General features: G+C 40.8%; 1 protein-coding gene and 1 long non-coding RNA gene across 3 annotated transcripts in view; one reads left to right on the top strand and one right to left on the bottom strand.

Annotated features, from left to right (window-relative positions):
- Window positions 1-8,955, top strand: part of LOC120999215 — a 117,007-nt gene extending 108,052 nt beyond the window's left edge. Inside the window, exon 3 of the long non-coding RNA XR_005778508.1 lies at window positions 8,800-8,955. This is a non-coding gene — a long non-coding RNA (uncharacterized LOC120999215). The remainder of the gene's footprint in view (window positions 1-8,799) is intronic.
- The window catches only part of MEIS1 (Meis homeobox 1), a 141,955-nt gene that overhangs the window by 48,444 nt on the left and 65,991 nt on the right, over window positions 1-27,520 (bottom strand). The window lies entirely within an intron of this gene.

The following is a 27,520-nucleotide window of genomic DNA, read 5'->3' on the forward strand; positions in this document are numbered from 1 at the left end:
ATTATGAGCGGCTGGTATGCACATTTTCCACTGCATTTCATTACATTACCATGAGACATGACATAATTTAAAATATTTATTTAGCTAGCCCGCAGTGTACAGCAAGTCTTAAATCTTATTTTGCTATAAACCAGTTCAAAATCAAAAGGATAAAGAGGACATTGACAGACCTTCTAGCGTTTTATTTTTCAGTTTATTTTCAGGTATTTGTGTGAATATGTGTGTTTTCTCGAAAGCTGTCATTATTCATGTCCTGTGAATACAATGATGCTATAGTATATGTTAAGGTAGACTGTGGATTCTGTCGGCCATCTGATGAGTGGGGACACATTGTGACTGATGAAATGTAAATATATCATATTTCCAGTTTCCATGAGTCTTCACTGCATGAGAAAGACGATCGCTAATAAATATGTATTTACCCATAATAACAATATAATTCAGGTCCCATATGGGACAGGGCTCTAATCCAATCCACACTATTTTTCTGTATTCAACATGCACGGAGTCTTCAAATTATTGTCAATTAATAGCTCCAACCATATGGCAAGTACTAGTCTCGTAAGGCACACTGAATTCCTTTATGAAATTGGGAAAACGTTCAGTCATGTAAACTTACATTGCTCTCTTTGACTGTGTAATTTGTATCAGTAAATTTCAAAAATACTTTACAGACCTGACCAGGAGATAGAGATACCGAATAATGGATTCACTAGAATACAAGAGGTGCCTAAGGCTATCATTTTATCCAGAAAATTACCTTGAAGATTTATATCTGTGGTCCCCAAAAATCTCCCTAGACCAGTGATTTCCAACTTTTTTTTACTATGAGGGAACCATTGAACAATTTAGTTTTGTTGATAAAACTCCATTCCTTCTTTAAAAAAAAAAAAGGCTCAATGTTGACGATAGCAGGTTCCTAGCAACACTGGGGTTCTACAGAGGCATACTTGGGTGCAATGGTTTAAAGCTTCATATTAAAAATCCTAGCCTGACAAGCAGTAGATGACCACCATGATGTCTCTTCACAGCATCTATAAGCCACAGTCACTCAAAAAAGGATAGATATGGGGGCGTGGCTTGGTCGGGCATGTAATAGGACGCGATACTGAGAGGCTCCCGTCCTGCCTCCTACAAGCATCCTCCATCCTCCTGCTATATTGCTAGCTGACAGCCTAGCTGGCCCTTGGAATACTCTTATGGGTGTGTGGACCTCGCCTGCGCAGACATGAAGCATACGGGGAAGTAAGAGAAGGAGCAGAGAGACGCCGGGACTCCTGCACCTCCGAGGCAAGATTGCACTGCTTCAGAGGTGAGAGCCGCGGAGGTTACGGCCCATCTGGGCAAATTCGCCCGCTCATCCTCAGTGCCCTCTCCAAATGTATCAGGCACCCCTACCAACTGTGTGGGGGAAACATCCATAAACCACTCTGATAATGCTGACTCAGGTCCCCAAGATGGTGGCTCAGCAATCAGAGAGGGAAAAGGCCATAGATCAACAGGCTCTTCCCTGTGTGACAGAGGATAATCCTATGAAGCTTGACCACTTTCCTACTGATGGAGTAGAACCCACAATTAAATATATCTTTGCAGCTGTACAGCACTGCAGCAGTTCACTGGCTATTCTCACTACACACATGGGCAGCTTGCAAGAAAATGTCTCCCTCATCAGGCAAGATCTTAGGCAGGTCCCTGAGAGGATCAAAGAGGTCGAAGATAGAGTGAGCACCATCGAGGATCAATTGCCCCCTGTGAAAAGGGATCTCGGAAGAATTATACATAATGTGACACTACTGATGTCTAAAACTGATGACCTGGAAAATAGTTCAAGTAGAAACAACCTCAGATTGATTGGGGTCCCCGAAAAACAGAAGGGACTGACCCAGTTGCATTTTTTGAAGATTGGCTAACCCTTAAATTTGGCAAGGACTCTCTATCACGTTTGTTTGCCATTGAAAGAGCAAACAGGGTGCCTTTCCTTGCTCCACCACCAGGCCCCCCCCCCCCCCTCGTCCAGTCTTAATGAAAGTGCTACACTTTAGGGATAGAGACATCATTAAAAAAAAAAGCCAAAAATCATCCTGAGCTTTTAATCAACGGAAATAAAGTTTCTATCTTTCCAGATTTTTCTGCCGAGGTTCAGCGCAAAAGAGTAAAGTTCCAGTATGTGAAACGCAGTCTTTGGGACCTACAAATTCCCTATATTATGTTGTACCCAGCCAAGCTCCATGTGGTGGCGCATGGAGAAACTTGCATATTTGACACACCGATGGATGGGGCGCAATGGTTGGAGGCCAACGAGCGCTCTCTTAAATCCTCCGCGAACATTGGATGAACGCACCTTCTACAAGTTCCAGGAACTGTAATGGATCCTATGAGGGTAAAGGATTGTGTCCGATGAGAATAATATACTACCTCTGTGTCATCTCCTTTGCTCTTGTTCTATTACAATTTTCTATTCTGATAGGAGTTTGTACATTATAGAAATGTACTAATGATTGCTATTTAGTAGGAAGATATATGCCTTAAGGGAGCAGCTGGAAAATGTAAGATCTATTTGATTGTCGCAGTATGCAGACTGTATTCTTTAGGAGGCAGGTCAGAGGAGTATTAATGCTTACTGGCTTTGTTTCTTCACATTATGTATTTGAAAGGTTTGTTAATAGGCAGGAGTCCGACTACAGGAATTATTTTTGCCCTAAATGTATTTGTTAGGCTGCTAACTGTTTGGTTTATGCTCCTGACAACTGAATATTTGTGTTTTATGATGTTATTATGGGGTTTGGTTTTGGGATAGGGTGGGACTGGTGATGAGATGGGCACAATACAAATTTGGGATTCGGGTAGATGGCGGAGGGAACACCAGAGTCCCTGGGATGGTTCTTCTGACCTTATGTACCAATACGGGGAGTATGGCTGATAAAATTAAAATAGTAGGGTGGAATGTAAGGGGATTAGGAGATGCAACAAAGCGAGCTGCGATATTTTTAGCACTACAACAATATCAGCCTGCAGTGATTTGTCTATCAGAGACACATCTGGTTTCCACTACTACTCATTTATTACAGAAACCATGGGTGGGTTGCTCTTACCATTCCACACTTTCCACGCATTCAAGGGGAGTGAGTGTCCTAGTGCACAGATCTATACCTTTTATATGTCACTCATCTCGTATAGACCCTATGGGGAGGTATGTGTGCTTGCACTGTACCTGTCACCACATCACCTTTGTCCTAGTAGCAGTATATATCCCTCCTCCTTATAGCAGTATAGTGTTGAAAGAGATCATGGTCTTTGTTGAGGAGCTGTCTATATGTCCCATTTTAATAATAGGTGACTTTAATATGTCCTTCTGCAAAGATGGATAGGATGGGAGGGTCGAGTACGGATAGAGAAACTAACTTTGCCACTGTATTACAGGAACTAGTCCTACATGATATCTGGTGGGTTAGGAATCCAAATGCGCGCAAGTTTTCATGCTTTTCTAGTTCTCACCACTCATTATCTAGAATTTATTTAGCTGTGAGATCCCCAGATATGATGTCTCTAGTAGCAGACGTCACATATTTGCCAAGACACCTATCTGACCACGCCCCTATACATGTAGTTCTTCAGCTGGGTAAGGGGAAATCTTTTGGGGTCGGTGCGTGGAGACTTAACCTTTTTTGGATGCAGCTGGTGGATGGGGAGGAGGGCATTATAGAGGAGATTAGGGAGTTTTTCACTAATAATATAGGATTGGCATCTGTGGGAGTAGTGTGGGATGCATGTAAAGCATTCATCCGTAGTTTACACTTTCAGCTGATTAGCAGCCATAAAACAAAAACCAGGGAAATTCAAAAACAGCTTCAGGACTTAGTCAGGGAATCGGAAAAGAGATTTCTTGTACATTCCTCGCAGGAACATCAGGAGTTGTTTGTGAAGGCGCAGACAGATTAAAAAGGAACATCTACTCCGACGTTTCTTTCTTAAACAAAAATATTTTGAGGCTGGAGAAAGCTTTGGCAGACTATTGGCCAGGGTCATCAGGGCACAGGATGGCCCATCCAAAATTCTGTCCATATGGGGAACTGATGGTTCTCTGGCCATGAATGACGCAGTTATCCTGGCAATATTCCACACGTACTACCAAACTCAATATCAAACCAAGTCGACAGTAGACTCCCGAAATATTACAGATTATCTTGCTGGGATCCTCATCCCACGGCTTTCAGAGGGAAATGCGGCCTATCTAGACCAACCTTTGACAGTAACCAAACTAGATATGGTGCTTAAATCACTCCCGAATGAAATGGCTCCCAGGATGGATGGTTTACCGGGGGAGTTTTAAAAAAATAAACCAAACTATTATTACCACAACTACTATCTGTCTTTAATGATGCCTTTCAAAACGGGTAACTGCCAGCTTCAATGAAGGAGGCAGTGGTGGTTGTACTACCAAAGCCTGGGAACGACCCGACCCTCCCTGATTCGTATAGACCAATCTCCCTATTAAACTCTGATGTTAAGATATTGGCAAAGGTCCTAGCAAATAGGCTGCAGACTGTTATCTCGACTGTCATCCATAATGATCAGGCAGGATTCATGTCTGACAAATCCACCTCGATAAACCTCAGGAGGCTATTTCTTAATATCCAGAGGTGGGCAGAATCGGTGGGAGATCGGGCCATACTATCTCTGGATGCGGCCAAAGCCTTTGAAAGTGTGGAATGGAACTATCTCTGGGAAGTATTACGTGTCATGGGCTTTGGAAACACATATACTGCGGTCCTATAGGTAGGATTAAATCTAATGGTGGTACATCGGAGATATTTGGGTTGGGCAGAGGCACACGTCAGGGGTGCCCGTTTTCCCCTCTCTTATTCGCCATTGCTATTGAACCGCTTGCATGTTTACTCCGATCCTCAGAAAAAATTGTGGGTTTCCCTATGGGAGCCAAAGAGGAGAGGGTGTCTCTTTATGCAGATGACATGCTCATATATGTGGGAAATGTGAAGCAGTCGCTGGGTCCTATCATGTCTCTTATACAGAATTTCTGAGACAGGCCTGGTCTTTGCATAAATTGGGACAAGTCCATTCTGTGTCCACTGGATCAGACCCCTGTTGATTTCTCCCTTTTATACACTCAGCTGCAGGTTGTGCCCGAATTTAAGTACTTGGGAATTGTGGTCTCAAAAACATTGGGCACTACGTGAAAAATAATATTGAGTCGCTTCTGAATAAAATGGGTGAAAAAATCAATGCGTGGTACAAACTACCAATGTCTGAGATAGGTAGGAGCAATCTCCTTAAAATGATTCTAATACCAAAGCTTATGTATTTCTTGCACAATTCCATTGTCTGGAACAACCAAAAAATTTCAGGATAGATAGAATGTTTAGAAGCTTGATCTGGCGTAGAAAACTAACCAGGATCCGGCTAGATATTTTACAGAGAGGAAAAGAAGAAGGGGTCTATCCATTCCAAATATATGGCTATATTATATATCCTCTCAGTTGCAGCAGCTGAGGGTGTGGGGGAGAACCCCAGGGGATATTGCATCTCCCCGGCTAATAGCACACATTATAGAAGATGACTTACCGGTGGTCCTATCGGAACAAAGTAGCCTCTCTGATAAGTTGGGGAGACACCCTACACTTACTCTGATACACAAGATTTGGCATAAGTGTCGGGATTTGCTGTCTGTACAGAGATTCACTCAGGTCACTCCCCTGTGGAGAAATCCCCTGCTGCCTGAGATATTTAGCTTACAAGGGTTTTCGCCCTGGGTACGGAAAGGTGTGAAATTTCTGTATCAGCTGCAGAGAGATGGGGCGTTCAAATCATTTGAACAGTTCAGGGACGACTTTTCCCTCCCTCATGCCACTGGTGGATCCAGGAGGGGGCGGCGCGGCCCTGGTGAAAAGTGGGGGGCGGCGGCGGCAGGGCACAGGGAGATGAACGCTTCCATTGTGGAAACGTTCATCTCCATAATCATCTGTATCACCATCCTCAGGACAGCGATACAGATGACTGTGCTGCGGTGGGGTAGGGGAGGGAGAGGCGTGTCCCTTCCCTGTTCCTCTGATAGGCTGCCGACACTAGGCACGTCATCGCGCCGCCTGAGCCATACAGCGCGGGACACAGGCCGGAAGAGGCCTGCATCGCGTCGCTGACATGGAGGTAAGTATAACAGTTTTTTTTTTTATATGTACAATACTTGTTACTGGCACATGATTGGGGGGGCTCTTGTTACTGGCACATGATGGGGGGCTCTTATTACTGGCACATGATGGGGGGTGCTCTTGTTACTGGCAAATGATTGGGGGATGCTCTTGTTACTGGCAAATGATTGGGGGGTGCTCTTGTTACTGGCACATGATTGGGGGGGTGCTCTTGTTGCTGGCACATGATTGGGGGGGCCCTTGTTACTGACACATGATTGGGGGGCTCTTCTTACTGGCACATGATTGGGGGGCTCTTCTTACTGGCACATGATTGGGGGGCATCTATGGGGGCACATCTTACTGGCACATGATTGGGGGGATCTATGGGCATTTATTGCTGGCACATTATTGGGGGCACTTATTACTGGCACATTATTGGGGGTACTTATTACTGGCACATTATTGGGGGCACTTTTTACTGGCACATTATTGGGCGGCACTATGGGGGCACTTCTTAATGGTACATTATTGGTGTGCACTATAGGGGAATCTACTCAGGCCACAAAGATATATGGGGGGCTCTGTACAGTAGCATTTTATATTGGGACACATTATGGTGGGTACTATGGGGAAGGGGGGAGAGGAGTACTATGGGGTCATCTACGGGGGGCACTAAGAAGGGGTATTTTATACTTGCAAATTATGGGGGACACTTAGGGCATCTACTGGGGCACTATATATGGGGCATTTTATCCTGGTACATTATGGGGGGCACTAGGAGGAAGGGGGGAGAGGAACACTATGGGGGCATTTACTGGGGGCACTATATAGGGGTATTTTATAGTGGCACATTATGGGGGCACTATGGGGACATTAGCTCAACTAGGGGCATTACAAGGGGGTATTTTTTACACTCTCACATTATAAGGAAAATAATTTCTACTGGGGGGGGCATTATGGTGGGCTTTATTACTCCCCCATGGTATGAGCCCCATAGTAGCAGCACCAGCCTCTCCCTGCTCTGCTTTCCCTCTGTCCCTTCTCCAAATCCCTATTATGAAATCTTTATCATTAGGATAAAACACAACATCAGCTCCACCGAGCCCCCCAGCCAAAGTGTTGAAGTAGTGTCTGAGATGCCCAAGGGCCAAGCCAAGTAATTGTTTATAAGTGTAATTGTAATAAGTTTTTATGTGAAATATGTTTATGGTATACACATATAGCATACATTGTCCCACACAATATACAGTATACCTCTACACTGTGTAGTCTGTTCTATAAGCACCACATTATTTTCTGCCCCCCACCACAAAACAATCTGGAAGTGCCCCTCCCGAGACCAGGCTTTGGAACAGCCACTGCCTCATACGGCCTTTTACCAATTCTTGCAGCTATGACACGCATTCCAGGCTCAGGCAAAATCTATATCGCTTACATGCACAACAGTCCCACTGTTTCAGCAGATTCTCACAAGTGACTCCTCCAGTGGCTTAATATAATCCATATATAGTAACTTGTTTGTGAAATCTGTGAAACAAGATATATTAGTGGTCAAGTGAAGGTGGGAAGGAGAGGTTGGCCCAATATCAGAAGACAAATGGAAGGCAGTTTTAGCCTTGACGCCTCAATTATCATTATGTGAGGGCCAGTGTATGTCCCAGTTGTTTCTTGTCCACCGGGTATATAGAACTTGGCATTTCTGTTCAAGATTGGTGTTAGGAATGATGCTTCATGCCCTAGATGTGGACTGAGTCCTGCATCCTTGCTGAACATGTTCTGGGAGTGTGCAGGGCTTGGAAACCTCTGGTCAGGTTGGCTAGCAGATATCAAAGACGTCTATCGGGTTGCAGTTTCGCCCGGTCCGAGGACATGTGTTCTGGGAATATTGGACATTCAAAACCAACACTCACGCACCAGAGTGCAGTGCTTGCTCTTTCAAGCCAGGAAATTGATAGCTAAACACTGGCTTAGACCCCAACTAGGGCTGAATTTTTGAACAGAATGACCGAGATCCTTCACCTAGAAAAGTATGTTTATCTTAAAAGGCAATGCCTGGCTAAGTTTAACAAAATATGGGACAAATGGGTTGAATGTAGGTCCATTGTGGCTCATTGCTGTGGAACTTTTTTTGGGAAGTAGGGTCGCAGAAATCGGTGTAGATGCAGGACTTCCTCATATGAATCCCACAATGTAGAATGGAGAATAGGTGTGTAGACCTGGCATGGAGGTGGGTAGGTAACACTGTCTTGATGCGGTTGGACATGAAACCCATACTTAGTGTATCAAGAGTTTGTCTGTTTGTGTTCCAATACAATATACCTTTATTGTGGTTGCTTTGCCCGTTTCATCGACGGGGTGGGTGGGATGGTTTAAGGGTGGGGTAGTTACTGTTAATATTAAAATATGGATGAATGGGCCTTGACATGTAACTTGTACTATTACTTTTGGAAAATGTCTAGATAAATTTCTACAGGTCCAAATAGATTACTTGTACCCATTATTGTATCCACTGCTGATATTCCATGTTTATTTTTGTATAAATGGAAAATCGTTAATAAAAATTATCTGATTAAAAAAAAAAAAAAAGGATAGATATACCAGAATATGGTTTGACCAGATAATGGTTTGACTAGAATACAATGGGTGCCTAAAGGTCCCTTTACACGGGACAATATTACAGCAGATTGTCAGGAAGGAAGCGTTCCTTCCCGACAATTTGCTGATCGCTAGTGGAGGATACCACTGCATTTGAATGCAGTGATCTCCTCCAGAATATGGGGAGCAACAATTGCTAATGCCATCGCTCTTCTTCATAAGAACTTGTTTGCCAGCACGAGATTATGTTTACACGGCACAATCTCCTGCCGGTAAACAATCATTTTTGCATGTGCACAAACAATCGGATTACCAGGTAATCGGCGGTACATTTACAGCACCTAATCATCGCTAAAGTTTGTTACTATGAACGCTCGTTAGTGATAACCTGCGCGATTCTCCACCCCTGTGTAAAGGGCCCTTAAGGATATCACTTTATTCAGTAAATTACCTCCAAGCTTTATATCCGCGGTCCCGAAAAATCTCTCTAGACCAATAATTTCCAACTTTTTTACCAAGAGGGAGCTCTTGAACATTTTTGCCTTGCTGGGAATCTCCATTCCTTCCTCAAAAAGCTCAATGTCGGGGCTAGCAATGCTTACTGTAGATTTTGGTCAGTCCTATATTTTGGTTGAGAACTGTTGGATGCTTTATTTGCTCATATAAAAACCATCTTCGAGTAGGTTGAATGTAGACTCTCATCCTTATTATGAAGGTGGCATTTGTTTGATGATGCTTGTATTCTGGAGAAACCATGGCCAGTTCGGTAGAATCCTACTTATGAGTCAATGCTTTGGTATGCCATATTCAAAATACTGGCCTCACAAGCAGTAGATGGCACCCACCATGATGTCACTTTACATCATCTTTAACCCGCGGTCACTTAAAAAAAGCCAAAGGGGCTATATAGGAGGGCAAGGTGGCATAGTGTTATCAAAGAAAAGTTGTCAGCTCTTGTCTCAATATCTTTTCTAGATAATGGATCATAATAAGTAAATCTTAACCTAGTTACTTCACAGTTCCTTCTAAATGCGGACATCAGTGCTTTGGATAAATTTTCTTTGAGCCTGACTAGTTACACGGTTCTAATGGTACAAAATGGTGGTGTCTATCAATTAAAATCTTTCAGGTCTTTATTTGGCTGTGGTTAGACAAAAGCTGAATTTCTTGTGTGAGGTTCTTTACATTGTCATTCTACTGTAACAAAGCAGGAAAATTCTCTTTCCCGCAGCAATCTCTGTCACTATATGAAGCACACGTGACTTTGAGAGTCATAAAAATAATAGTCATTTTGATATTTTTTTACACATAAAGCATTCAGATATGACTCTTCCAATTAAATAAAAATGTAAATCTAATGATAAAATGTGATGAGCTTGACAAGCAAGGGGCATAAACCAGTACTTAATAGCTTCATTTGCTATAATAACAAAGAGAAACTGGATCTTTACAGATGAAAGCTTTTTCTTCATGGGTAAAGTGCAATTGGGAGTTTTCAAAAACCAATGTTGAAAAATATATGAAAATGGATCATCTCCGGGGTCTCATTTTATAAACAAGTTGAGCTAGAGGAAACCGTGCTTGAATAATTACCAATATTGTTAGTACCTACTGATTTCCCTCTAAAAAGCTGTTCGCTTCAGGCGTAAATTCAGTAAAAAAAAAAGCTTAAGTCAATGGATGGCTATGGACAAATCGGCATCTAGAGGGGTTAACATGCAACTCTTTTGCATAGTCACAAAGATGCCAAATATAGGTCTTCAGAAGCCAATTATAGACCAGCATTTCATGAGGTCTCTGGAGAACCATAGTGAGATAAATGCCAATTAAGCAGGCATTGTTTTTGTTTTTTAATTTTTGCAAACTTGGGGGGACAAAGGATGAAACACCTGTCAAGGTTGCTATGCTATGCTCAAAATCAATGATTAATTAGAATTTGTTAATTAAAACATAATTATTATCTTTATTTAGACCAAGGATTATACATAACACATTATAAGGACATTATCATCATGTTTCAATAATTGGATTTGCTTTCGATGATAATAAATGGCCATATAAGTCAAAACCTTCATGGAAACAAAAGCCTGTTGTTCACCATGTGGGGTCTTAAACAGCCATTTGACAATGTATGACTTTAAACCTAATTTGGCATCAAATTGGTTAAAGATTTGTCTAGCAAAGATGGCAGCACAGGATTAATGGCTGTATCATCCATGGCTCCACAGTACTGAGGCCCCAGGACTGATCTGACAAACATCCCATTCGTCTACAGCCAATCAGCAGATGTAAGCACATAGGGCCTGTCAGGTTGACATATCATTTCTGCGACAGTGTCAGCGAGTATTAATGTTCAATTATGTGTCCTAGAAATAACCCTCATCTTTACTCATTGTGTAACTGCACGCGTGGCACAACGGTAATCCAAACGACAAGGGCAGAAATGCCCGCAATAACCAAGTAGCTGTGAGCTGACTTTCCAACATTGGGATGACATTGCCTTGCGGTCCTAAATGGAGGACTTTTATTTGTCTTTATTTTTTAGAGATAGACATGTTTGGGTGGCCCTAGAGATTTCTTCAGACACCCTCCGATCTCCCCCTTATGTGTTTTTGTGTCAATAATTGTTAAGTGCTGATCTCTCAATTCTCACTGTTTTCTATATCAGAACATTATTAAAATGTATCACCTTTAGGGCAAGGAAAAAACGCATAGTATGTTCATTTATATGCTGTCATATATATATATGATTCCTTTCAAGCTTTGAACTATATTAGCCTTCAAGTTTAATATACCATATAAGGTCAAATAAGGTGTAAAGAAACCAGAAAAAGTTAAAATATTGGATCTGGCTCTATTATCTGATTTCAACTTTATATTTTACTACATTGGGGCTCTTGTATTAAGTGTCAAATGACATAATTACATAGTAAACTATGGAGGCCAGTTCTTGCACCAGGCCAGCAGTAGAAGCTTTCCCCCATTTTGAGCTGCAACAAATGTTTTGTGCCTTTCATCAATTTGTCACAAATTACTGAAACATATGTACAAGTACATTATTGATACCACTGCCTCTTGAGCTAGAAGGTTTAGGATGCTGTTTGAGAATCACAAGCTGCTTAGAGATAACAGGATGAAATGCCATCTTTGTTTGTTTTGGTAACCTCCTATTCACATTAGTCCCTTGGGTTGATATAACTGAAAGGCCATTAATTTAGCTTCTTGTCTCCCACTGTTTATTTAGAGGTGAAACTAAACATCATCAATCTACCTCCCAGTTAAACAAGTACACAAGTGTGAAGTCCAGTAAGATATATGTCCACATGTGTAGGAAAAGATCACTTATTCTTTCTGGTATCATGTTACCAGTATAGTTAACATTAGATAGCAGAAAATAATAATCAAACTATGACTACAATATGCAGGTTGAAAAATAATACACATACAACTCTGAAAATCCAACATTTAAAAGCATAAATCATGTAGAAAAGCGGTGAAGTCTACAAGTAAAAATTCTTTGGTTTCTGACTAAACAAATATCTCTAAGTTGTCATGCTAAACCAGTCATTGGGGGTTATAGTTTTCCATATTCCTTTTGCCTTACAAGTAAAAGTCATATAATTATTAAAATTAATGTACAGTATATATTAGAGAAGAAGAAAATGGTTGACCAATTCTATTCTTGTCCTAATTGATTCTCTACCCATCATCAGAAGTGGTCCAATTCACTTGAAAATTTGTGTATGATATTCTGAGGTCTCCTGGGACTCATATTTTTTCTCTCTAGCCTCTCACTTCTTTCCTTCCCTCTCTTTAAATTTGCCCTAATTAAATCACTGAAAATTCAGATTCGGATGCAAGTTGAATTTTTTACAAAATTTGTATCTGATTTGCTTAGAATGGATTTGTTCATCTATAGTATACTGTACATTAAATTTATCTACATTTACATCTTCTTTCCCTGCATTAATCTCATCTCCCCACCTCCATGATAAAGTGGTCATACACATTAGATGGATGTAGGTTGGTAGCCAAACAACCACTAAACAAACAATTGTCTGCTCAATGGTGATTAAGCTGCTGCAGCCATAAAGATTTTACTGAATATTGGCCATTAAAATCTTCCAGACTGGCCATACATGTTCAGTGGATAATAATATTTTACTTGAAATGTTCTTTCACAGAAGGTTCATTCATGAAATGGCCAACACTATCATATAGTGTCAAGGACTAGTGACTACCTAATGAAAAGGTTCAACATGGCCGACTTCTGTTACCAGTCAGATACAACTGATTGTTGTTGAATGTTCTCAATGAACATGATCATTTTGATTACAATCATCCATTTTGATGGACTTTATATAGATTGTCTATTCAGTATGTGGATAGTTAAGGTTGAGAAATAATAGACAAAGAAGAAAGAAACAAAAGATAAGGAAGAGCGGCATGTGAAAGTTCCACCTTCTCATCTCTAAATACCAGTTAGTTGTGATAGTTATTCCCTTTGAAGCAACCGCTTCTTCATTTCACACATTCCTGACTTATGATCTAGTGCTTGGTCACTGGTAAAAACAACTAAAAGTGGGATTCCATAAGAAGCCAATGAATGAGATTCAATGGGTTTGGTGCAACATTTTGCATTTAGTGGCCATTGCGGTAATAGTCTCAAACCAGAAAACATAAAAAACAACATAAATAATTTCAATTAAGGGGTGCAAAGTTGACCATACACATCATGTCATCGAAAATGTGCAGACAAATAATCCAATCATCAATATACTAGACTGAACTGGCATATATAGGACATTTTAGGGCTCATTCTCATCAGAGCTAGGCTTCCACTAATCATTTCCATTGTTCTGGTAGATGAGCAGAACATTGAACATGAAGGAAGTGCCAGATTCGTGAGATGATGGACAACAACAGTAGTCTATGTCTTCATTGATCATGGATGGTGTTCATTGAGTTTTCATTATGGTCTCCATCATTTTACTGGACGGCATGGCAGCAAACTAAGCACCCTCTAAGGGTTTATATTATTAAGTATACATCTGATATCTAAGTTTTTTTTTTTTTAATGTTCCTGAAAATGAATTTCAGGACCCAAGCAGAGGAAGCAGGATGAGCAAGGGTGCACACAGTCACGTGGGCCCACCTTCAGTGCACTTGAATGTTCATTTGCATATGGATAACAAGTATTTTTTCTCTATAATGATTGATAAGTGAAAGATATCATTACATTCAGCTGAGCTAGCCCTACGAGGCATTAAGAACATCCCAGACAGTCTCCCTTAATTTTTTTTAATTTCAATTAATTTTGCATTAATAAAGTCCATGAATTTACAATGTATTATAATTTAACTCTCTGTTTAATGTTACCTTATCAAAATCAAACATAAAATAGTACATGACAATCTCTTTCCAACAAATCTAGAACCCGCCCTCTACTTCACATGGATCCAGAGATCTCCCCATTAATTGCTCTACTAAATTTATATCAAGATGATAGCTCAAGGGGAGTGTCTTTTCTGCTGCAGCTATGGGGGCGTGCCCATGCTCTGCCTATCACAGCTCAGGAGGCAGTTGAAGGATAAAACTGAGCATGTGCGGCCATCTCAGCAAGCAGGACAAAGAAATAAGAAAAGGAACAAACAGCTGGTGGCGCTATACAGATATATTTTATTGAACAACTCAGTAGCTATGCTAATTTTTTTATTATATGCAATTACAAAAGTATTCAGATCCAGGTGATGGTTTGAAAAGTGAACAATATGTTTTGTGGACAACCCCTTTAACTTTATTAAAACCTATTAAAACCTATTGCACATATCATAAAAAGCATATTTATAATATAGAATTTTTTTTTGTCCTAACAAAATGAATCGGCAAAGGTGACGGGTCAAACATCTCTGAGTTTCTAGACATATTTATGTCAGGCTTAAGAAAAGCAGCGCTGGTACAGGCAGGCGCAGCGATGTATGCTCCTGCCTGTACAGAGCTCAGTGCAGCTCCAGGGGAATCGGGACACCAGTACGTAGTAATGTACAGATTGCAATGCGCATCTAAACTTATTTCAAAAACATATTTCACTAGGAAAAGTAAAAATAAAAGCAAAATATATTAATAATATGGTTTTTATCATATGTACAATACGTTTTTATAAAGTTAAAGTTTAGGTACACTTTAGTTTATTTAAAATTTTTAGTTTTTTTAAGTGGATGAGCTTGATTTACTAAATGTGACCCTGGATGTCACTTGAGTACAACGTGCATTTTCTAGAGACATAGAACATTTCATGAATACTTCCTGTGCATGTCATTACATTCCAGGACTTTTTTCCCCAGCAACATGACTTCCCTAGTTAAACATCTTAGCATGATTCCCAGGAGCCTGTCATTCTTGTAATTGATGATGTTTTCAAGGCATGGTGGAGGTTTGGGGGACATTAGGTCTCAATAAAGACTAAGTGAGTGATCTCACTAGGATCTGCCTTTTATCTGTTTCCCAGCATAATGGCTTTCTGTAGTGTCGAAGTGAAAGTGAAATAAACCTGGTTATGGTCAATGCTAATCAATACAAGTATTTACCAACTTCTGAAATTGTATGGGAACTTGCCCTGATGATCGTCACGCTCTGCAAATAGATAGAATTTGCTAAAATGACTTCTCTAAGATGTTCCTCCTGCTGTCACATTTCTTTTGTCGCATACATTTGTGATGGATGTGTCCATATTTCTATTGTCATTCCGAGTGTAGTTGCTCCATTGCTTATCAATTCAAACAAGAATTAAAGAAAAAAAATAGGCATCCTGCCAAGACAGGGACGGCACAGCATGTCTTACCCAGGTTGCCATGGGTGACTAGTGAGTTGGCATCCTGGGGATCCAGCACAGAGCAGCCACTGACTAATGACTTCTGGATTCCAAATGACCTTTGATCCTTAATGTCCCAGACAAAACAGATGACCTAGTTAAAAAGGCACCATGGTCCTGCAAGATTAGAGTTAACATAACAAATAAAAAGTAGCAGGACCCATATTGAATGCTAACTGTTTAACGTCTTTCAGAAGGAAAGACATAATGGTTACCATAATCCGGCAGATCTTCATCACCATAAAGGCAAAAAGTTGATGACTCACAATAAAAATTTCTGTGTTTTGTTCTATAGCTCAATAGATATCAGACACTTTAAATTATTATAGGAAACAATACTAAAATAATGCAATACAAAGTTCAAAAGAAGAAATATGTTTAAAGTGTAAGTGTACTTTCAAAAAACTTTTGATATGCTTTTTGATAGTGGCATTTCAAAGGTTTTGATCAGTGTGGGGTCCGAGTGCTGAGACCCTCGTTCACCAGTAAAATGAGAGGTTAGAAATGTTCACGCAGAGCGCTGTCTCCTCTTGCTGCAGAAACATGCTCAATAAAAAGTGTATGAGCCCGTCTTGTCTCCAGTCCATCTTCAGCAGCAAGGAGAGATAGATTTCTGTCAAAGCACTTCTAATACCTCATTTTGGCAAACACCAGGGGTCTCAACATTTGGGCCCCCACAAATCAAAATAATTCACTATGAAATATCAAAAGTTTTTTGAAAGTACAGCTACACTTTAAAGGAGTTTTCTGGGACTCCTATATTAATCACCTATACTGAGAATAGGTCATCAATATCTGATCAGTGGGGATCTGACACCTGGCACTCCTGCCAATCAGCTGTTTGAAGAGGGTGAGGCACTCTGCCTCTGCACAGCTGACCAAGCACAGTGCCAGTCATTGTATAGCGGCTGTTCTTGGTATTGCAGCTCAGACCTATTCACTTCAATCGAACTGAGCTGCAACTGGCCCATGTAACCGATAAATGTGACATCACATGCCTAGGAAGAGGCCACTGCACTCACCAGAGTGCCACAGCCTCCTCAAACAGCTGATTGGCGGGGGTGAGAGGACTTGGACCAACCACCGATCATATATTGATGACCTATCCTGAATATCGGTCATCAATAAATGAACCCCAGAAAATTCCTTTAAGCTTTCCATATACATAAGCCAACTATCTAAGGTGCATAGGGTATCCCAACTCTCCACCGACGTGAGATATCAGAGGACAGAAGGATCGTGCTGTCGATTTTCAGCTTTTGGTCTGAAGCAGAAAACATTTAGTCCAATGTCATGAAACTCTGAATTATTTAAGAAAATCGGTGGCGGCTAACATACACCAAATCCTAAAAAAAAAAGTTTTTCCTAGGTTCAATAGCACAATTGTATACATCCCAAAAAAGATAGCGTGACTCCTGCCCAACTATTCTCCTCCAAGGTTTTTATGAATTGTCGCAACACAAAAATGGCATCCACCCACATAACACTAAATGATTGAGAAGCTCCATCACACTTTAAGTCCTTCTGCCAAGACAGAACTTTGTTACAAAGTCACCAGTGATGTAATGAGGTATGTTATTTTATTGAAAAGCCCAGCTGCTTAGTTTGGCAACCACACAATGGGAAGAGGACCCAACTATTCAGACACTGTACACCATTTCTGGTATTAAGTGTCCAGATCCATTTTAAAAACAAAACCTATTGACCGTAGGACCCTGCGGCCAAAAGGAAGCTGGCACAAGGGGACGTCTCGGGTAGGTTGTCCACATGCTATTGGAAACTTTCCTCACTGAATATTTTCACCATAGTGACATAGTGACAACACTGGACATGGCCAAGTGACAAGGGTCTGTCACCACTCAAGTCAGTACAGTACTACCCACTTCTGACAGACCTTAGCGGCCTATTCCCTGGCACCTTGAACACTTGGCGGTGCAGTTGTGATAAATCATAATCAGTCCTGCTGTATCATTTTACAGCCATTGCCAGAATTATTCCTCTATGTTCGTGACTAAATCTCCCTTAGATCACATGAGAACAGCTTTAGAAAATAATGAAATTCCATCAGGAATGAAAAAAAAATCACAGCCTTACAATAAAAGCATGTGACCGGCCCATTTGTCTATTAATTTTCAGGCCCGAGTATAATCTGAATTTAGCTCACATGACAGAGAGAGTGTTGGAAATCAAACAGCTATTTCAACAAAGGAAGATCATGAAAAGCATTTTTATTGTTATTGCTGAATATCTGACAGATCTCCATGGGAGAGCTATTTACCCTGACATTACTCTGTGGTTTCTACGCTGCTCGTTCATGTCATGGTAACTAAACAGGACTGAGCTCTTTTTTATATGTTTATGCTCAGTTCAGTTTCATATGTTTATGCTCGTGTATAACCAATTAGAAGGGTCTATGGCTATTAAAGGGATTGTGCAGTGCTAGTATATTGATGACCTATCTACAGGATAGGTCATCAATATCAGATCGGCGGGTGTCCGACTCCTGGCACTCCCGCCAATCAGCCGTTTGAAAGGGTATCCGCGCTTGTGCAGGAGCTGTTGATAGAGGCAGCACAGTGTGATTAAATTGAGCATCCCATTCAAATGAATGGGACGAACAGTTCTATTTCCATTGCGCGGCTGCTGCAAATAAGACGAAGCACAGGTAATTTTGAAGCACACTATTGCGGCTACCTCTTCAAGCAGCTGATCGGCATGGGTGCTCAGAGTTGGAACCCCACCGATCTGATATTGATGACCTATCCTGAAGATAGGTTGTCGATATCTTTGCATTGCCCAACCCCTTTTAAGGTGGCTATACACACCTGCCTAAACTTTACTATTCCATCTAAAATAATCGTTCATTGGGTAAAACAGAGAATGATCATTTTAGCCAACTGATGACATACCATCATAGTCTGGAAAGAAGTCAGCTTTGTTTAATACTTTTGTCCAAGAATGATTTTTCCTTTAAAAAACATTCTGAGAAGGTTCATTTGCAGCACCTGTTACCTAACAGTAATGTCAGGGTTAACACCTTGATAAATCAGGGTGAACACCTTGGCTCAACCCCTTTTAGTTGCTAAGAGATGGACCAGGGTCCACCTCTTAGTTAGTAAGTCAATTGAGAGTCTGTGCTGACAGGGGACCTATGTGGTACGTGCTAGTTTCAGAGAACTATTATCTCTGAGACTAAAGCTAACTAAGCAAGATACTCTACTGTAAAAGTACTCCAGAAAGACAGAGAGGCCACTAGAAGGTCCAAAATCTACAAGGCTGCGCATTGGAGTCACACAGCAAGGTTTTGTGTTCGTTTATGACAGAGAGAGACTTTGGTGATATGAGAGTGAACGTCACCAATGCCCCCTTCCACACTTTGAAATGTTTGGCCAGCCATATCTTAATTCTGTACCCCACAGCCTACAAATTACAGAAACGTTTATAAGAACCTTAGTTGCATGCATAAGGTTCTGCAGAAAGAGAAAGAATTTACCACAACCCCCATCATTGCTGCTATCCATACATAGCTATTGGGGAGGAACTGCACTGTGATTTGTTAGGAACTGTGTCTTTAAACTAATGGATGTACTACTACTCTTATCTGCACTTTAGTAAAGAAAGATTTATTTATTTACTACAACTGGCCTGATTACAGACCCTGCCATACGCCGGCCACTGCACCTATACTTCCTACCTCGCACTTGGACCAACACTTTACACAAAGAGCACCCCAACTACCACCAGGCAGAAACTGCCTTTTCCTAAAGTGTGCAAGCACGGCCACTACTGATGGATTGCAGGATGGTCGTAACCACTGGAAACTAGCAGTATATAATGGGATGGAAAAATAAATACAGCCAGCAAAGGAGGCAATGTGGACAATCACAATACATTAGTAAGTGCCTTGTATTAACTTTCTCTACATGATAAATACCATTTGGTGAAGTGAGACAACCCCTTTAAAGACTTAAGGTGCCCAAACATATATGTAGGGATGAACGAACCCGAACTGCAAAGTTCGTGTTCGTACCGAACTTTGTGAGTTTGGGTACCTGGACCCAAACCCTGATTTTTTCACTGAAGTCCAGGTCCGGGTTCGGTGTTCATGTGTTTTTTTAATTACTTTATTATTTTCCATTATAACATGGTTATATCGGAAAATAACATAATACTTGAGACACCTTTAGAGGCATCCCATTTTGCATTCCGTCATAATAGCAATCTATGGGAGCATAACGGGTGACCCTTTTGCATTTCTTTTTAAGTATTATGTTATTTTCCGATATAACTATGTTATAACAGAAAATAATAAAGTGAAGTTCGGGTCCCCATTGATTCAATGGGGTTCAGGTTCGAGTTTGGGTCAGTTTGGGTCCCGAACCCGAACTTTGACCGGAAGTTCGGCCGAACTGCGTACCCAAACTTCCATGGGTTCGCGCATCCCTACATATATGATCAAAGTTGTACAAAATTACTGTAAATGTGTATGTATCTGATCATTATCTCATATCTATGGCTGGCTTTGAAGGGGTTATCCACTTTAGATATTCCCTTTTTGTTAAAAGTAGTCTGGCTTCTGAAGCCTGCTAACAACCTGCTAACTCCACCCAAAAACATTTTTGAAGAATGTGTTTGTAATCCGCATGGACAACACATAGCACAAAGAAATCAAAAATGTTCAAACCTGTGATCAGGATGACTTAGGTATTAAATGTTCTAAAATAAAGAAGGTTGCCATTGAATCTCTAGTGTTTTTTGTTTTTTTTAAAGCAAATTATACAATATGAAAATAGCACCAGCCACACATGGAGCGCCTTCTGTTCAGACACTTGCAAAACAGAATCTTTACTTCTGTGTCGACAAAATGTAATTTTGGGACTGCATGCTGTGTTTGTGTCTTAAACCCTTCAAAGTGTTACCCTGTCGGAATAACAATCAGTCACCAACCTCATGATCTCGATATGTAGCGGCAGCCATACTGAATTCTAAGCCCATGGTCATATCACTACAGCTATCAGAGAAAATGGTGAATAATGAGGCCCTTCATGCCTTGTGCCTCAGTAATATCACTCATTTATTGACTACAATACCATAAACACTACCTCTAAAACTAAGCAAAAATAAAAACAAAAAACACAATCTCTACACTGGTTGGAACTTTAATCACAACCCAGCTCGGAGCTAATTATTTTCTTTGGAGGTACTTATACCAGAATCTTTCTTGGCTTGCGCAGTGAGGCGGTCTTCTTGCATTAATACTTAAATGGTTCATATGCACCACATCTGTCATTCTGTCCTGGAGTCTATGAGGCACAACCAAGACTCTGCAAGCCTATTGATTTCCCTAGCATTTGCTTTAATTTACTTAACCATTGACAAATACATGAGCGCATAAAGAGTAACTGTCCATTACCACCTTGTCGGCTGACATTGTTTTTCTTCCAATTCCTGTTAATATTTCCCAAGAAATACAATGTGTTTACCGTGTAAAAATGAAATATAAAAGGCCTCGCACCTGTTTCTGCATGCTAAGTACTGCACTGAGGTACTCTACAACGTATCTAAAGACTGCATAAATATGAAGGCCCTATTACATCTGTGTGCAAAAGGTGGTAAATTAAACCCTAATTACATTAACAGGGAGGCTGGCTTCCCAGCTTAAATTTTACATGAGCGCTCAATATAAATCCAAAGGCACTGCTGTGGTTTCTTTACGAGCTGGTGATTATAGCGGCTTCCTATGTGGTCACTAAATATTCTGTTTACAAATAAACGAAGACGCTTAGCGTCAAGGTAATCATCACCGGATTTTATCTCTTCATCTTTTTTATTTTTTTGTATTTTTTTGAACAGATCCTCCTCACCACACAAGCGCAGCAAACAATCAGGAGGCCTGGTTTCAACTAATTACTCTATCACATAATTTCACAAATTGCCTTTTCACAGGGGAGCCAAGTGCAAAACAGGCTCACAGTGGGATTTCAGACAGCAGCTTTCATTTACTACTCATTTCTTGTTAAATTAAACAAGAAAGAAGTGAAAAAAAAAAAAGAACGCTTGCAAATGAGGCGGGCAATTGTAGATCATAATCGTAACGTTCAGACAAAGGACTCCGTGACACTGTGTTATGTTTTAAAGGTTGCCTGAAATATTCTAACACTTTGGAGCTTTTGTAAGGAAGGTGAGAAAAACGCGTTTTCGCAGAAAGAAGAAGCCCTCAGACTCATAGCTAAAATAACTGTTAAAGTGCTTAAGTGGATCCTTTGTAAGAAACTAAAGGGAAAGGAATCAACATTATTTGATGGCTTTAACGCTTAGAAGATGATGAACATTTTAAGATATTGGTTACGTCTGGTCATTAGTACCAGGCAAGTGTTATGCCTCCTACAGATGGGTGTATTTTACCTGTTTTTGGTTCTTTATATTTTGGATGTAACACCAGGACCCCCACAATACTACTAAAAGGAACTGTCCATATTATAGATCTAACATTCAAGATCCTCTGTGGTTCTACTTAACCAAACCTACAGCACCAAACTTGTTCTTAAACCATCTCCAGGTCCCTCACGGTTCTTCTGATCTCACAGTTTCAACAATCTGTATTCTGGATGTAACACTCAGACCACTGACAGTTCTACTAAACTGAACTTGCGGCGTCATACCCAATTTTAAGTGTCCACAATCAGGTTGCAACTCCCGGATCTCCAGCTGTTCTATTGGACCAAACTTGATTATCCATTTTGTAGCATTCTCAATGTACACTCAGACCCCCTGAGTTCTAGTATACCAAGCCTGCTGCTCCATACCCATTTTTAACTGTCCATACTCTGGAGATAATACCCGGCCCCCAAAGGTCTACTGAAACTTTCAGCACCATACTAGCTTATAGGTTACGTCTGGAATATAAACTGTCAATTTAGTAGAACTGCAGGAGACTGGGTGTTATATCAAGAATAGAGAATATGAACAGTTACACCCTTGTCAATGAGGCCTTACTACATGGTAATTGTGCCAAAAGGTTTATGAGCATTGGCAATTCAGGTTCCCACAAGTTTTTAAGTGTGGAATCATAAAGTATATGTTTTTCCTGAGAGCTCCAGACCTGAGCCCCTCGGTCAGTTATAGTGCTCTTTAAACCATAAAGCAGTATTCCCGCTATAGATATTAAAGACCTATGCTCCATTATGAGGTTGGTAAGGGTCTGAAATCCTACACCACCAGAGATCAGCAGCCACTGCAACCGGAAACTAAACAGTGGGCGGATATGCAAGCAGGAAGTAACCCTGTGCCACATTACTGTAGCATTCAAGTGAAAGGAAGTTGAGCTGTAGTATGCTGACATGACCACAACACAAGAAATGGAAGTTTCTGCTTCTGTCTCCATCCACTATTTAGTTTCGGAGGTCGACAGCTGCCAAAGACAGCTGATCAGGTGTCGGACCCCCAACTGGTATGATATTGATGACTTATCATTAACCATAATATAAAGCATCATGTGGTGAGAAAGAGGTCTATGACCTTTAGTGCCCAGACACTATTAGTCTGAAATTATGTAGCACATAATCACATATTTCATATATATTTCATTTTTATAAATTACACCCATTAACGTGTGCAACGCTTTGAAATATTTGTTCTATTTTTTAACCTTTTCTTGCAACTTGAATATAAGTCGGAAATAGCAGACAAATCCAACGGGTAAAGCAAATACACCACCGTTAATCATTTCTTGTTATCAATTACGTGACATTCAAGTCCTATACCTAATACTTGCATAAACGTGCTGCCAACAAACAAACAAGGAACATAATATAAAGTCTGGAGCACAACCTGAGCGAGATAAGGCTATGGCCATCGTACAAAAATTCCTAAATTCCTGCAACAGTTTGGAGTTTACATGAAAGCCTCAGTTACTATGGCAAGACAGAGCAGAATGCATCTGTACAAGTCCTTCTCCTGAAATAATAATCTGCAGAAAATTTTTCAAAGGCTTGCCTTGTGAACTTGGAAAAGGGATCCTGAAAATAATAAAACATAATGTGGCATGACATGAAAGTGGCCAGATTTACATTTCGCATGGTATTATCATACTCTTGAAAAATCAGGTAGCGTCAATTAAAAGCTCTACATAATGGATACTTATATGAAACTCTCCCCTGATCGACTAAGTAATAGTGACAAATGGGGAGAACATTTCATGGCAGTTAGTGCTTCTAAGAAGACCTGAGTTTAACCTCTCAGGGCATTAACTAGCAGGAAATGAGCAACCTGAAGGTCATTGTCCTATTAGTGTATTTTTTTTTTGTTTTGGGAGTTTTAAGTTTTTTGACACTCATTGTACAGCTCATATATGTTATATTCCAGGATCAAAATTTGATGAAGATTTAATTATCGTGCTTGTTAATGAATCCTATAAATCATGCTTGTTATCCTATAAGTCAATATTCAACCTTTTGCACAGATCTTGAGATATAATTTAGGATTATAGTCAAGACAGCACCTCATCCTCAGACAGCTATTTTGGGCTGATTGCTCCTTATCAATGCAGGGCATAGAGAACTGGCTTAAGGCTACTTTCACACTTGCGCTTGATCGGATCCGTTCTGAACGGATCCGATCATATTAATGCAGACGGAGGCTCCGTTCAGTACGGATCCGTCTGCATTAATAACTTAGAAAAATTTCTAAGTGCGAAAGTAGCCTGAGCGGATCCGTTCAGACTTTCAATGTAAAGTCAATGGGGGACGGATCCGCTTGAAGATTGAGCCATATGGTGTCATCTTCAAGCGGATCCGTTCCCATTGACTTACATTGTAAGTCTGGACGGATCCGCGCGCCTCCGCACGGCCAGGCGGACACCCGAACGCTGCAAGCAGCGTTCAGCTGTCCGCCTGGCTGTGCGGAGGCGAGCGGAGCGGAGGCTGAACGCCGCCAGACTGATGCAGTCTGAGCGGATCCGCATCCATTCAGACTGCATCAGGGCTGGACGGAAGCGTTCTGCTCCGCTCGTGAGCCCCTTCAAACGGAGCTCACGAGCGGACAGCAGAACGCTAGTGTGAAAGTAGCCTTAACTGGGTGAGAGGCCTAGGTCAGGATTCAAGGGATACTATATATCTCCTTATGGAGATATTGTGTTGCACAGGAGCATTGCTTGGCCTATAGACTCCTCACTCTGTTAAGGTGCTCTCCATAAGGAGATATAGTATCCCTCGAATCTTGACCTAAGGTTGGCCATACAAATTTCATTAATTTCAGCCAAACTTGTTCTCCATCTACTAATAGCAGATATTAGGGGATAGAAGGATCGGGCTGTAGCATTTCAACATCCTCGATCTTCATGTCCACAGCTGAGAAAAAATGTCCATATACATCAGGTCTGTATCATCTGAGCCCATCAGTTTCTTGATAATGTATGTGGTGGCCTCCCAACTCTCCCCGACACCTGATGTAGATAAGGAGATAAAGATTGAGCAGGATGGATTCAACTGCCTCATCTTTTCGTTAGCAGAAAGAAGAGCCTCCTCTGGCAGTGGTTTTCTCTTGTCTCTCAATTCACTACAATCATGCATATATATGGGAGGATCGAGAGAGATATCTGTCATCCAAACAAGCATTCAGTCGACAACTATTTCATCTGTATGGCTAGCATAAGTCCCCTCTCCTCATTGAGAACTCACGGGCGTGCTTGGCCAAGCTCAGCACACGTGTATTAGGTGTTGCTGACTGAACAAACCTTCGGCCAACATCTATCTTAAGCATATGACCAGCCTCAGAAACGGTGAGAAGGTTTGTCTAAGCAATGTTCCTGTAAATGTGGGATGCATGAAAGGGGTTAGAGAAAGGAACCTTAAGGGAGATTTATGTATCCTTTATCCATAGAAAAGATGCATGTAAATTACCAATGATCCATTGTGGTTTTTATTAGATTTTTTTGCATTGAGGGTCTACAACACATTAGAGAACTTCCTTGAGAGCACCCCTACCAATAGCAGCCAGGTAATTGAGAATCTCAACACAAGGGCCCAAAGAGTACAAGCCATACACCCCTTTAAACTGTACAAAATTATAGCGAGAACCCGCGCATTCTTCAGTTGCTCTCTATGACGTAACTTTGCAACCGCCAGAGATATCGCAATAAATAATTCACCGGATGGATAGGCGAAGGGTATTAAAAACTAGAAAGAGGTTAATAAAGATAGGCTTCACGCCACCTCCATCTAAGAATAAACACTTGCACGGTTCACGACTTAAAAGACTAATTGGTTCATTGAGTACATGAAATCCGTCTGAATCAGCAATACCTGCGCATTCAATGAACCACTCAGAACCAATTCAGACAATGCACTATGCTTTAGTGGCCTCCAGGGAGAGCACAGGAAAAAAATTATTACACATTGTTGATTTCCTTTTGGATGGAGGAAACGAGCGGCGTGAACTTGAGTAAACAGTCGCAGCATATAGTGATACTAATGCAAATAAGTTTAGAGCTTGCATTTTATGTGTTTATTCAAGATTTGTTACATTATCTTTAGCACATTTTGCCACAACTCTTTTATGTGTTTAATAGTTCTCTTACTATATAAACAGGCCAGGGTTTGTCAGTACTAGACCTCGGAGTATCAGTTATGTGCACGTGGAGATAACGAGGGGGATTTCCTGTATTTTGCTTGACGTTGTAGGCAGAGTAGATTTACTTGAATTATGTTACATGCTGTCACATTATATATATATATACTCAGTAGTAGAAAAGCTAAATACATATTACAGGGGAATTTGAGATTTAAAGGAATCACCATTGTCTCACATATGACATAAGCAAAGGGGAATGGGTAGATCCTCATGACGATAATTATCATCAAGTTGGTCTATTATGGTAATTAACAGGGTTTTCAAGTAGATCAATATTAATGGCCTATCCGCAGGATTAGAGCTCATGCACACGAATGGATTTTTTTTCCGTGTCTGTTCCATTTTTTGGCGGACCGTATGCAGAACCATTCATTTCAATTGGTCCGCAAAAAAAAAAAACAGAAGGTACTCCGTGTGCATTCTGTTTCCGAATGTCCATTCCGCAAAAGAATAGAACATGTCCTATTATTGTCCGCATAACAGACATGGATAGTACTCTTCTATTAGAGGTCAGCTGTTCTGTTCCGCAAAATAGAGGAAAAATAGGGGGGAATAAGGGGAATGAAATCACCCAGTTGCTAATTTAATCATACATTTCTAGAAAGAATAATAGATAATAAATCTGCTATATTCCTTGTCTTTCCATTGTCTCCCCCAAATGATCACAGCTTCACAATAGGTGCTTATATACAGGCTATCATCACCCTGCTTTATACACATTAGGAAAGAATTAAATAGCACCCATTGCGTCTCCTGACATGTCTTATTTAGCAACTAATTGCATTCCCCATGTAGTAACAATTCTGGAGCATCTATTCGTATGGCTCTATGTTATGTCATTCCTGTGTTATTCCTGCTAGAAGTTATGAAGAATTACTAACAGTTTGCAATGAAGCTCCAAATGGTCATTACCAGTTTGGGGGGGGGGGGGGGGGTGTCCCTGCACAGTCTGAAACTTGCAGCTCTGATTGGATAATGTCAGACTATGTAGGGACACACCCTCAACTGGTAACACCCATCTGGACCTTCATTGCAAACTGCTAGCAGTTCGTTCATAACTTCTAGCAGGAATAATATAGGAATGGCACAACATGGAGCCATAAGAATAGATGCTTCAGAATTGTTATTATTGGGGAATGTAAGTAGTTACTAAAACTGACATGTCAGGAGAGGGGACAGGTCCTTCTAAAGGACATTCTCCCCCTTCTAAAATAAAACCTTTTGGGAATTCTACAGGGGATCTGTCTACGTCTCACCATGTTTTGGGTGAGGAAATGGT

Source organism: Bufo bufo, chromosome 4 (assembly GCF_905171765.1).
Source record: "Bufo bufo chromosome 4, aBufBuf1.1, whole genome shotgun sequence".
Taxonomy (NCBI): domain Eukaryota; kingdom Metazoa; phylum Chordata; class Amphibia; order Anura; family Bufonidae; genus Bufo; species Bufo bufo.